The sequence below is a fragment of the Somniosus microcephalus genome, chromosome 21, assembly GCF_052327205.1.
Source record: "Somniosus microcephalus isolate GS21.2 chromosome 21, FLI_Smic_1.0, whole genome shotgun sequence".
In the NCBI taxonomy this organism is placed as follows: domain Eukaryota; kingdom Metazoa; phylum Chordata; class Chondrichthyes; order Squaliformes; family Somniosidae; genus Somniosus; species Somniosus microcephalus.
Window position 1 is genome coordinate 25,257,712 of NC_141007.1, and position 12,149 is coordinate 25,269,860.

The window sequence follows — 12,149 nt, forward strand, 5'->3', positions numbered from 1 at the left end:
ACCGGGGAGAACTCCCCTGCTCTTCTGCGGCATGAGAGGGCAGAGAGGGCCCTGTTTTTACATAAGCTGTTCTCTCGCACAGATCTTGAAATGTAGGTTTTGACAGGGTATTAGCTGCGCCCAAGCTCCTTTTGCCGATAATTTCAGAACACGTTCATTGTTGACACGCACATGTCTTTAACTCCGACCCCCTTCCCAACTCACCACTGTCAGTTCGGACAAGCAGGCTCTTCATTTCCATTTCACTGCATCACTCACGGGCTGGTATCTGAAAACGAGCCAAATGCTTGGTTTCTGCCAAAATAACTTGATTCCCTCAGCACATCATCTACATTTTAAACCTCTGCATTATTTATGCTTCTTTTTCTTTGTAAATGCACGAGTTACTATAAATATTTTTTAGGACAGAGCCTGGTGAATTTTTTATTGCGTGTCAAACTAATGCACATCCCTTGGTCTCAGCTCCAAGTGTGATCGAACCATTAGCAGGTTACAGCGACACTGTAAGGCTGGATGGTCAACCCAGTCAAATGGCAATATTTTTGTTATTATGTTAAAAAAGAAAATAATTTCAAAAAAAAATATGGTCCCTGACATTGCATTGTGGGACACTAGCATAGGAGCATGAACACACATCCAGAAATTCCTCACACCACTCTTTTAAATGTCAGCTGTGGCTCAGTGGGTAGCACCCTCGCCGCTGAGCCAGAAGGTTGTGGGTTCATAGTCCCACTCCAGGGACTTGAGCACATAAAACTAGGCTGACACTTCCAGTGCAGTGCTGAGGGAGCGCTGCACTCTCGGAGGTGCCGTCTTTCGGATGAGGCGTTAAACCGAGGACCCCATCTGCTCTCTTAAGTGGACGTAAAAGATCCTGTGGCCACTATCTCGAAGAAGAGTAGGGGAGTTATCCCCGGTGTCCTGGGGCCAATATAACAAAAACAGATTATCTGGGCATTTTCACATTGCTGTTTGTGGGAGCTTGCTGTGTGCAAATTGGCTGTCGCGTTTCCCACATTACAACAGTGACTCCACTTTGAAAGTACTTCATTGGCTGTAAAGCGCTTTGAGACGTCCGATGGTTGTGAAAGGTGCTATCTAAACGCAAGTCTTCCAAGTCTTCCTTTAATTGTAAACAGGTTAATGTCTCCTCTCCAATCCCAAGAGTTTCAGATGATCACGAACAGCTCAAGATGTAATCTCAGAGCCAGTAACTTTAAAAGAAAATTCCATGTGTTACAAGAAATGTAAATGTTTAGAACTAAAAAATTGGAACATATGGATGGGAGTCGGCCAATCAGCCCCTGGAGTCTGCTCCGCCATTCAATGTAGGGGTCACTGGGCAGTGATTCCTCAGCTGGTTTTCCCCTCCATATACTGAGGGTGAATGGGCCAGCAGTTGTGCTCCCAACATCAGACCAGTGATTGAACCCGGGACCTCCACTGGTCTGACATGATTCAGTGACTCACTGGATAAATTCACTGAGCCATTGACGGAGCTAAACAGAAGGTTAGGCAAGGTTCCTCTCATCTCCCCTCTCCTGAAGCGAGTAGTTGCAGTCGAATATGGTTTCCTAGGTAGTGGCATCCTCCACGATCTTGTATGCGTGTATATATGTGTGTACTAATTGACCGTGCGAGATATCAGAGCCGAGCCTGATTTTGTCCTTACCCCCTATGTCCACACACCCACACTCACAGTTGGATGACGAGCAGGAACCCTGGCTAGTTTTTGTTCCCTTCTCCTAGAAAACTGAGTACCCTCCCCAGTGCCACCCTAACTGTGACTGACCAACTTGGCACAGATCAATCCTCAGGACACAGTCCCATTAGCCAATAAGTCAGCAGCGGAGTTTAGCCAATTTTATTTTTAGCTTGATTGCTGTCAACATCGTATAAATCCTGAGGTTTTCAGTCATGTCAAAGCCATAGGCGTGGTTAAAAGGGGCAAGCTCGACCCTGCTGCTGCCTTTCTTGTTTCACAGCCTACCTGCTGTGAAGGGGTTTGAGGGTTTAACTCTTGCCACCTCTCACTGGGCAGTGAATGCTTTGGCAGTGAGGCTATCCCAGCACTCAGGGCAGTTTATTAAAATCGCACGTCCTATAGTGTAATGTATATATGTTTAAGGAGGGAACTATTTTTTACAGCTCATGTATACTGCAGTACCGGCAGTGACCACACCTGTATATAACACTGAGTAGTAATCTGTACAGATCAGTTGCAATGTGAGCCACGTTGAGTAAACACCTGTTGTACCGTTCTCTGCAGTCTGTGTCTTATTATACACGGACGTAACATTGGCGACGAGGCAGGTTCGAACCTACCTGCAACTCTGCATCACCTCCCGGGGATTCGTTCCTGGAGATCAGTGGATTGGAGGTCAAGGCCAGAGACTCGGGCGTCGACCACGGGCAACCGCCCAGTCATCCAGCAGAGACTCGAGAATTGCGGGGGAGGCTGTCGAGAGCCAGGCTTGGCTTTCCAGTCGAGGTAGTCCAGCGAAACGGGCTGGCAACAGGTAGTGCGCAGACCCTTCCCGAAGAGCGGCGGGCTAGAGCCCGACCGAGCGGCACAGCAAAGGGACGAGCAGCGTTGACGGGGGAGAGAGAGAGAGTGCAGAGTGCACAGGGCGCAGCCGGTGTTCAGGGGCCGAGCAGCGTCGGAGAGAGGAAGAGAGAAGCGCAGAAACCCACGAGGCGCCGCCATTGCCACGAGGACCGCCGAGAGCGGCGTTGGCAGCAGCGGGGGAGGAAGGAAAGTGCGGGAGACGCCATTTTAAGCCATTGGGAGATGCCATTTTAAACAACACCCAAAATGCCGAAGAGTGGCAGTATCACTGCAAGTCGAAGATTGGACTACATATGTCGAACGAATAGAGGTGTACTGCAAGGCAAATGAGGTGTCAGATGACAAGAAAGCGTCGGTATTGTTAAATTTAATGGGTGCAAAGACGTATGGTTTATTACGAAATCTAGTAACCCCAACGAAGCCAATGGAAAAGAGTTTTGAAGACATAGTAACTGTTGAGGAGAATTTCAGTATTAAGGACTTTTGCAAAGGCTGTCGGGATACTTGACATTAAACTGGTTGACAAAGGGGCCCCCTGAGCTCGCACGTAGGCTGGGATGAGATAATGCCAGCTGCAGTTTTGTTATTGAACGATTGTGGTCACCTTACAACGAAAAATAGATTGGACTTCTGCTTATCTTGTCTGCGGCCAGAGGCCCAAATTAACATATGGCCATTGCTGGTTTCAGAATATGTAACCGTTTGCTTAAGAATAGATAACCGTTTTAGATGTCACGGGGTGTCGCTCGGATTATGTAATCAACCGTCTAAGTTGTTTTGACCCCTGTATAAAAGTAGGCGGCTTAAGTGTACAAAACGAGAAGTGTGGCGATTGCACACCGGGTGTCTCGCTGCTTCTCCCAGAGCTCTGCAATAAAGCATTCTTTTACTTTGCCATTCACTCGTGGTCAGAGTTTTATTTGACTCCAAAGGCTTCTGTTGGGATCGTGTCGACCTAGAATATCACCTGGTCCACGTAGCCCCAAATTAGCTACAACAATTGGCGCTGCGAGCAGGGTCACCGAGTGACTGGCCGCCCTGATCAAGCGGACACACGCTCGAGTGATCTAAAAGAACAAAAGAGAGGTGAGATGGCATATGTAAAATTGTGCTAGGATACTAACAACCGTAAGACTGCATTATTTCTTGTAATTCCAGGGAAACTAGGTATAGCCTGGGAGGAGAACTGGAGATTCCAGGGAAACCAGGTATAGCCTAGGAGGAGAACTGGAGGAGAGGTAAAGGAGCCGGACCAACCTTTACTTACACGTGACGGACCCCGAGAGAAAGGTATTTGTGTTCTCAGAATCGGGGGGCCGAAGATAGTGGCCAAGGGACATAATGTCGAGTAAGGATCTGAAGCGGGGGCCCCCGGGCTCCCTCATCGATACTTTTATGACGGATAGATGTGCCCTAATTGAAAGAATGCAGAAAGACGGGTGGGACGTATCCAAAGGTTTGGACCAACAGCGGTCATGGTGGGACACACAGAAAAAGGGAAGAACTAAAAAAGCAGGAGTACTGTTGGTTCATCAATTGGCAGGATTGATAGAACAGGCAGAAAAGGCAGCGGTGAGTCTTAAGGGAAAACAACTTCAGATAGATAACCTCCGAACAGAGTGTGAGGGATGTAAAAAGCAAATAGAAGTCCTCAAAGGAGTTAATGAAGGACAACAACAATGGCTGAGAGAATATAACCGACAAACCTGGGGAGAGACAGGGAGAGAAGAAGCTCTGCCCCCATATACCAACCCCAGCGCACCCCCAGTTTATAATGTAGCACCGGCGACAAGGCAAGACCCACTGAATGACCTAGTGGTTGCTAATAGGGGAAGAGCAGATTGGAAAGCATTTACCCCAGGTGAAAAGGAAGCCGTTATGAGCCGTCTGGGAAAACTACAGACCCGGAGTTCTAACACTAAATTTTGGGCGGAGCTGGATTCAGTTTGGCAGGGTCATTCCCTCCACCTTAGGGACGTACACCAATTAGTGCAGGCAGCATGCCCCGTGGACAGATGGCGGTTGGTGCCTGAAAACCAAGGCGCTGGCAATGCCAACACAGACTACCGCAACGGAAGATGGGTGAATCAATGCCCACTAAAAATGAATAAGGAAGAAATGACTCCCGCCTTCCAGTTATACAAAATAGCAGTACAAGGGGTGTTAGGAGAGGCCCCCACAAATTGGAATAAAATAACGGCGTGTAAACAAAAGAAAGGAGAGGGCTCTTCAGAATACGGGGAACGATTGTTCGCCGTCTACGGAGAATCCTCTGGACAGCCAAACGCGGTGAGAACAGACCCAGCCTTTATCCAGGCATTTAAAGATGGGCTGTCCCCCCCCCCCCATCAGGCAATCCTAAAACTAGGAGTACTGACTACCAGAGTATATGATGAGATAGTTGAATGGGCATGTGGCGTTGACGGATTACAGACTAGGGAGAAGGAAGAGGTGCAAGTGAAGAAGGAGAGAGTAAGTGCAGTCCAATCCGACAATGTCGGGTCAGGGACAAAACCGAAAGGCGCTTGCCACAATTGTGGTAAGGTAGGACACTTTATTAGAGACTGTAAGCAACCAAAACCGTTGAAGGAGTATTGGGGTCGGGTATTTCCCATGATTGTGGAGATGTAGATGCTGACTTAGAGGGAGACAAGATAAAAGACACTCCGTTACCAGGGGCTGAAGAGACCCTGTACGTGGACGGGTCCCGAAAATATATAGACGGACAGCCTCGTACGGGCTGGGCTGTAGTAAATAGTCAGATGAGAACTGTACGAACGGGGAGACTTGAAGGAGGCTTGTCAGCCCAAGTAGCAGAACTAGTGGCTCTGACAGTAGCACTAGAAGAGTCCGAGAATAAAATTGTAAATATATATACAGATAGCCGATATGCGTTCGGTGTAGTCCATGACTACATGACTGCATGGGGCAGACGGGGATTTGTAACTACCGGAGGAACCCCCATAAGACATCAGGAAAGAATCGAAGCCCTCCTGGAAGCTAGTAATAAGCCTAAACAGGTCGCAGTAATAAAGATTAAAGCGCACCAAAAAGAACCAGCCAGAGACAGTCCAGAATGGACGGGTTATATGGGCAGCTCAGGCAGCCCTGATCTTGGAACGGAAAGAAGCAAACCTAGAAAGGCAAAGATGGAAAGAACAAGGAGCCAGACCAACAGCAGACGGAGTATGGCGAATAAATAACAAGGTAATGGCCCCCGAGTGTATACAGAATACCCTACTCGAAATACACCATGGATTAAGCCACTCGGGAAAGGAGGCGATGCAACAGACTTTAGGTAAGGAGTGGTGGTGGAAGGGTATGGGGCGGGATATTGCTAAGTATTGTCAACGATGCATCGTGTGCGCTCAGCATAACCCAGGAAGACCAGTTAAAATTAGACTAGGACACCAACCCAGGCCCCGAGGGCCATGGGAGCATTTGCAAATTGATTTTACGGGGCCCCTACCCATGTCAAAGGGTAAGACGTATTGCTTAGTGATTATTGATCAATTCACAAGATGGGTGGAGGCATTCCCCACCAGAAATTGTACGGCCACTACAGTCGCTCGAATCTTGGCGGAGGAGGTAATCCCACGTTGGGGAATGCCGCTCCAGATAGATTCGGATCAAGGGACCCACTTCACCGGAGGTGGGTCAAACATATGTGCCAATTAATGGGAATTAAGCAAAAGTTTCATATACCCTACCATCCCCAGAGCTCGGGGATGGTAGAAAGAATGAACCGAACACTAAAAAATGCGCTGGCTAAGGCCATGCAGGAATCGGGAAAAACATGGGTGGAAGTGTTACCTATCATTCTGATGAAATTACGAGCCACCTGTAATCGCACCACAGGCCTTGCCCCGTATGAACTTATGACAGGACGAGCAATGCAATTGCCAGAAGGCATAATTACGGGAGGGGTGGATGTCGGCCCCTTAAAGGACAAGCTACGGCGATATGTCCAAGAAATGAGTAAACAATTAAAAGAAATGCGGACGCAGGTAAGGTACCGCCAGAGGGAGCAGGACGAGAAGGAATTCCCCTTCCCGTTACCAGAAGTCCCTACAGCAGGAACTAGGGTAATGCTAAAGGTATTACCAACCCAATCAGGCTTTGCTCCCAAATGGAATGGGCCTTACGAAGTTATTATTAGCGGAGATACTTGCGCCTGTCTAGACATACGGGGAAAGGGAGTGTGGAAACATTGGACACAGCTAAAGATATATGAGCCAAAGTCATCCCTGGAGCCTCCTGAGACGGAGACTACCGGGGAGAGTGTAACCACGAAAGAAAAGACTGACTAAATGAATGTAACCAGCATAAAATTAAGATTAAAGTTGTTAAGTTATTGTGTTAAGGACTCAATCTGTAGGGGCGTACAACGCAGATTGAGAATTGATACTGTTTGGTTAAGGCATAAGGATTACGCTTCGGGGTTACAGAACTCGTACTCGGCCTTGGAAAGGTGACTGCGATTATGCGAGATCTGTTATGGTGTTTGGATCGTTCTGACCTGCTGACATCCAACACCCATTTTAAGTTTTAAGCTTTAATCTACCTCAGAAGGGGTGTGCATAGAAGTTACTACTAATACACCCTTGTATTATTTTCCAGGTCAACATCAGCTGATTAATGCCTGATACTTTGATCTGTTTGCCTGTGTGGGCATTTATTTTGTGGCTTATTGCATCGGTTGTGCTTGTGTGCTTTTATCTTAACGCGTTGTTACAAGAGTGTTATCGGGAGGGCCAGAGAAACCATAAGCCAGTTTCAGACAGGCAGTCCTTACTTAAAATTGAAAATGAAGACCGTAATATGTTTAGTTGCGATAATATGCATTGTTACGGTAACCCGGGGCAGACCGCGGTGTAAGCGTAATTTACACGTAAATACCTTTGTTTATATGTCCTACGAGTATGCTAAGAAAAGGGAGCAGTCCAGCTGTTGGGTCTGTATCCACATCCCGATACATAGTAGGGGTGGAATACCCCTTCGTCCGGTGGCCTTTAATGTTACTCAAATGCTGATATGGATGCACCGCCAGAACCAAACTAACGTACCGTGTGAGGAGGCAGTCGGAAACCGTACTGCCACCAGGGGTGCAATCCGACGGAACCCTTTTACTGGAATGAATTGTTCCGCCCTCAGGACGGCGGGTTATGAAATGACCGAGTTTGAGGGATGGTATTATACATCCTATAATACCAGTGTAAACCCCCCTTATCTGGTACTAACAAATACCAGTAGATTGGGAAACACCACGAATTTAAGAAACACCGGATTAAAAGAGAGCTAGGAGCTTATCAGAGATTTTTTGGTGTAATAAACCCTCCCTATGGAATAATGAACTTAATGGATGAAACAAGGAGGTTGGCAAGGCTAATAGAGGTAGTTGCCAATGTTACTGGGGAAGCTTTAAAAGAAATGAGTACTGAAATGGTAGCCATTAGAACAGTAACCCTCCAAAATCGAATGGCCTTAGATTACCTCCTTGCAGCACAAGGAGGAACCTGTGTCTTGATAGGAAGTGAGTGCTGTACTTATATCCCTGATAGTTCAGAAAAGATCACAAACTTAGTAAACCACATGAAGGATGAAGTGAAGAGAGTCCATACCAATCCGGGAGAAGGATGGTTGGAGTGGCTAGGACTAACAGGATGGGGTTCCTGGATAATGCATGCATTGGCTATCATCGTTGCGATATGTGTTGCAATATGCTGTTTGCTAACTATAGTGCGAGTTTGCTGCAAAATGGCGATGACAGCGACAATGCCAGTCAGTGCGATTCAGGCAGACGAACTATCGCTTATGGAACAAGACAAGACGGACGAATCCGAGCCGCCTGACGTCCCCGGGAAGAGGCAGTGGTTGTAGGAACAGCACTGTGAAGAAAGAGGATTGGTGGTCAGCTGGGCCAAGAAAATCGTGGTCCAGCACCAAAAGGAGGGATTGTTGAGGAGAATTTCAGTATTAAGGACTTTTGCAAAGGCTGTCGGGATACTTGACATTAAACTGGTTGACAAAGGGGCCCCCTGAGCTCGCACGTAGGCTGGGATGAGATAATGCCAGCTGCAGTTTTGTTATTGAACGATTGTGGTCACCTTACAACGAAAAATAGGTTGGACTTCTGCTTATCTTGTCTGCGGCCAGAGGCCCAAATTAACATATGGCCATTGCTGGTTTCAGAATATGTAACCGTTTGCTTAAGAATAGATAACCGTGTTAGATGTCACGGGGTGTCGCTCGGATTATGTAATCAACCGTCTAAGTTGTTTTGACCTCTGTATAAAAGTAGGCGGCTTAAGTGTACAAAACGAGAAGTGTGGCGATTGCACACCGGGTGTATAGCTGCTTCTCCCAGAGCTCTGCAATAAAGCATTCTTTTACTTTGCCATTCACTCGTGGTCAGAGTTTTATTTGACTCCAAAGGCTTCTGTTGGGATCGTGTCGGCCTAGAATATCACCTGGTCCACGTAGCCCCAAATTAGCTACAACAGTAACGATACTAAAGGAACATTTAAACCCCACACCGCTGCTGATAGCAGAAAGATTCAAGTTTCACAAACGGAACCAGCATAAGGATTAAATCAATGCTGATTATTTAACAGAACTGCACAAACTATCGAAACACTGCCAGTTTGGAGCGGGACTGGCAGATACCTTAAGGGACAAGTTTGTGTGTGGGCTTCAAAGTGAAGGAACCCAGAAATGGCTTTTATCTGAAAAGGACGTTACGCTGGAAAAGGCTTTCAGCGTTGCGGTATCATATGAAGCAGCAGCACGGGGCGCTGCAGAGATACAACAGAGACCGCAAGATTATGGCACAAATGAAATGTCATATGGAACAGAGAAGTGCTATCGCTGCGGCAGAACAACACACGACCAGAATGATTGCTGGTTCAAAGACAAAGTGTGCAGACAGTGTGGAAAAGTAGGACACATAGCACGAGTCTGCAGGTCGGGAAAGAAAACCAGCAATAAGAAGCCTACCAAAGGAAAGTACAAGAAGGTACATAAGATGACGGCGAATAGTTCAGACGAACAAAAGAGTGATAACGACTCCGAAAGCAGGGAACTGAGTTGTCTGAAACTACATAATGTGATCACAACGGAGGATCACCGAACCATTTGGGTCACTATCAAGTTAGCAGGAGTCCAGGTAAAGATGGAATTGGACACAGGATCAGCCCTAACAGTCATAAACTGACGGGACTACGAGCAGCTATTCTCACACATACCCTTGAGAGACACAAAAATTATTTTGAAGACGTACACGGGGCAAAAAGTCTACCCCAAAGGAAAAATAAGGGTGACCGTTATATATAACGTTAAGGAAACACCAAAACTAGACCTGTATGTATTGCAAGATGGAGGACCACCATTACTGGGACGTGAATGGATCCGGAAAATACAACTGGATTGGCATTCCATACAGGCACTGACTGTGGCTGACAAAAAGGATGACGACGTCACACCTGGGCGACTGTCAAAGATCCTAACTGATGTGAAAGAAGTGTTCCAGCAAGGACTCGGAACACTAAAAGGCATGACAGTGATGATTAAAATTGAAGAAAACGCAAGCCCAAAATGTTTTAAGGCCAGACCGGTACCTTATGCAATCCGCCCAGCCGTCGAAGCAGAGCAGGAGAGTCTGGAACGTTCAGGTGTACTGTCCAAGGTAGACTGGAGCGAGTGGGCTACACCCATTGTCCCTGTGATGAAAAAGTCGTTGAGCAGCACGCCTGGGGAACCAAGGAAGGTTCGCATCTGTGGGGACTTTAAGGCAACAGTGAACCCGGTCCTTCACACTGTACAATATCCACTTCCGCAGATTGAAGATATTTTCGCCTCACTATCTGGAGGGAAATGCTTCACTAAGATTGATCTGGCCCAGGCGTATCTGCAAATGGAGGTAGAAGAAGCATCAAAAAAATACCTCACAATCAACACCCATAAAGGTCTCTACCAATACAACCGGCTGGTATTCGGGGTAGCATCAGCTCCAGTTATTTGGCAGAGGGCAATGGAACAAGTCCTGCAAGGGATCCCAGGGACCCAGTGTTATATGGGCGACATCCTGGTCACGGGCGAAAATGACAGTGATCACCTTGCCAACCTGGAGCAGGTGCTCACTAGATTGCAGGAATATGGGCTCCGAGCTAACCGCCCCAAATGCGAGTTTTTTAGAAAACAGATCTTGTATTGTGGCCACGTTATCGATAAAGAGGGGTTACATAAGTCCCCAGAGAAGATTGAGGCAGTAGTCAAGGCTCCAGCACCGGAAAATGTGTCACAACTGAGATCGTTCCTCGGGCTAGTAAACTATTACCATAAGTTCTTGCCAAATCTGTCTACGATACGACACCCACTGAACAACCTACTGCAAACTGGGGTGCCATGGAAGTGGAGTGACAAATGTAGACGAGCTTTCCAGAAGAGCAAAACACTAATCACATCGAAAGAGGTATTGGCCCATTACAACCCAGCATTACCAATTCAGTTGGCATGTGATGCATCACCCTATGGCATTGGAGCGGTGCTGTCGCAAAAATTCTCGGACGGCTCAGAGAGGCCAATAGCCTTTGCGTCACGATCACTAACCTCAGCCGAGTGTAGCTACGCCCAGATTGACAGGGAGGCCCTCAGCCTAGTGTGGGGAGTGAAAAAGTTCAATCACTATCTGCACGGGCAGAAATTCACCTTGCTGACTGATCACCAGCCTCTTGTCTCCATTTTTAATCCGAAGAAGGGCGTTCCGGTGATGACTGCGCAATGACTACAAAGATGGTCACTTTTTCTATGGGCGCACCACTATGAGATTGAATATAAGGGCACGAAACAGCATGGAAATGCTGATGGGCTATCACGCCTGCCACTGCCTACTGCGGAGGAAGCACCAGCAGTGGATCCTGTCGAAATATTCCATTCAACTATAGTTGAATACCTACCGGTAACTAACGCTTGTATCGAAAAGGAAACCCGAAATGACCCGACACTGTCTCGGGTATATGATTTGACGGTGAAGGGATGGCCAGCACATGGCGACTCACTGTTGCCAGCATTCTCGACAAGGAGAGAACAGCTGTCAGTGTGCCGGGGGACCTTGATGTGTGGATCCCGAGTGGTAATTCCACCCAAGTTAAGGGATAGAGTGCTCAATGAGCTTCATGAGGGTCATCTGGGAGGGGTAAAAATGAAAAGCCTAGCCAGGGCTTATGTGTGGTGGCCGGGAATCGATAAACTAATCGAGGACCTGACCAAGACCTGCTCAGGATGCCAGAAAGTCCAAAATGCACCACCACAGGCCCCTCTACACCCATGGGAGTGGCCCTCATCTCCATGGCAACGGGTGCATATTGATTTTGCTGGTCCATTCATGGACTCAATGTTTTTAATAGCCGTGGATGCGCACTCGAAATGGCCTGAGGTCATCAAAATGTCCTCCACCACCACGGAGAAAACTATTGTAGTCCTATGGACCATTTTTGCCAGGAATGGCTTGCCAGAACAGATTTGCTCCGACAACGGACCACAGTTTGTGTCCGAAGAGTTCCGGAGGTTCTTGAAAAAGAAT

The 12,149-nt window shown here is 47.4% G+C and overlaps 1 long non-coding RNA gene across 1 annotated transcript; it reads left to right on the forward strand.

The window, feature by feature from the left end:
- The first annotated feature begins 3,425 nt into the window (after positions 1-3,425).
- LOC147102657 (uncharacterized) lies at positions 3,426-8,973 on the forward strand. The gene is made up of 2 exons (XR_015073043.1): positions 3,426-3,655; positions 7,190-8,973. It is a non-coding gene; the product is annotated as an uncharacterized LOC147102657 (long non-coding RNA).
- The last annotated feature ends 3,176 nt before the right edge of the window (positions 8,974-12,149 follow it).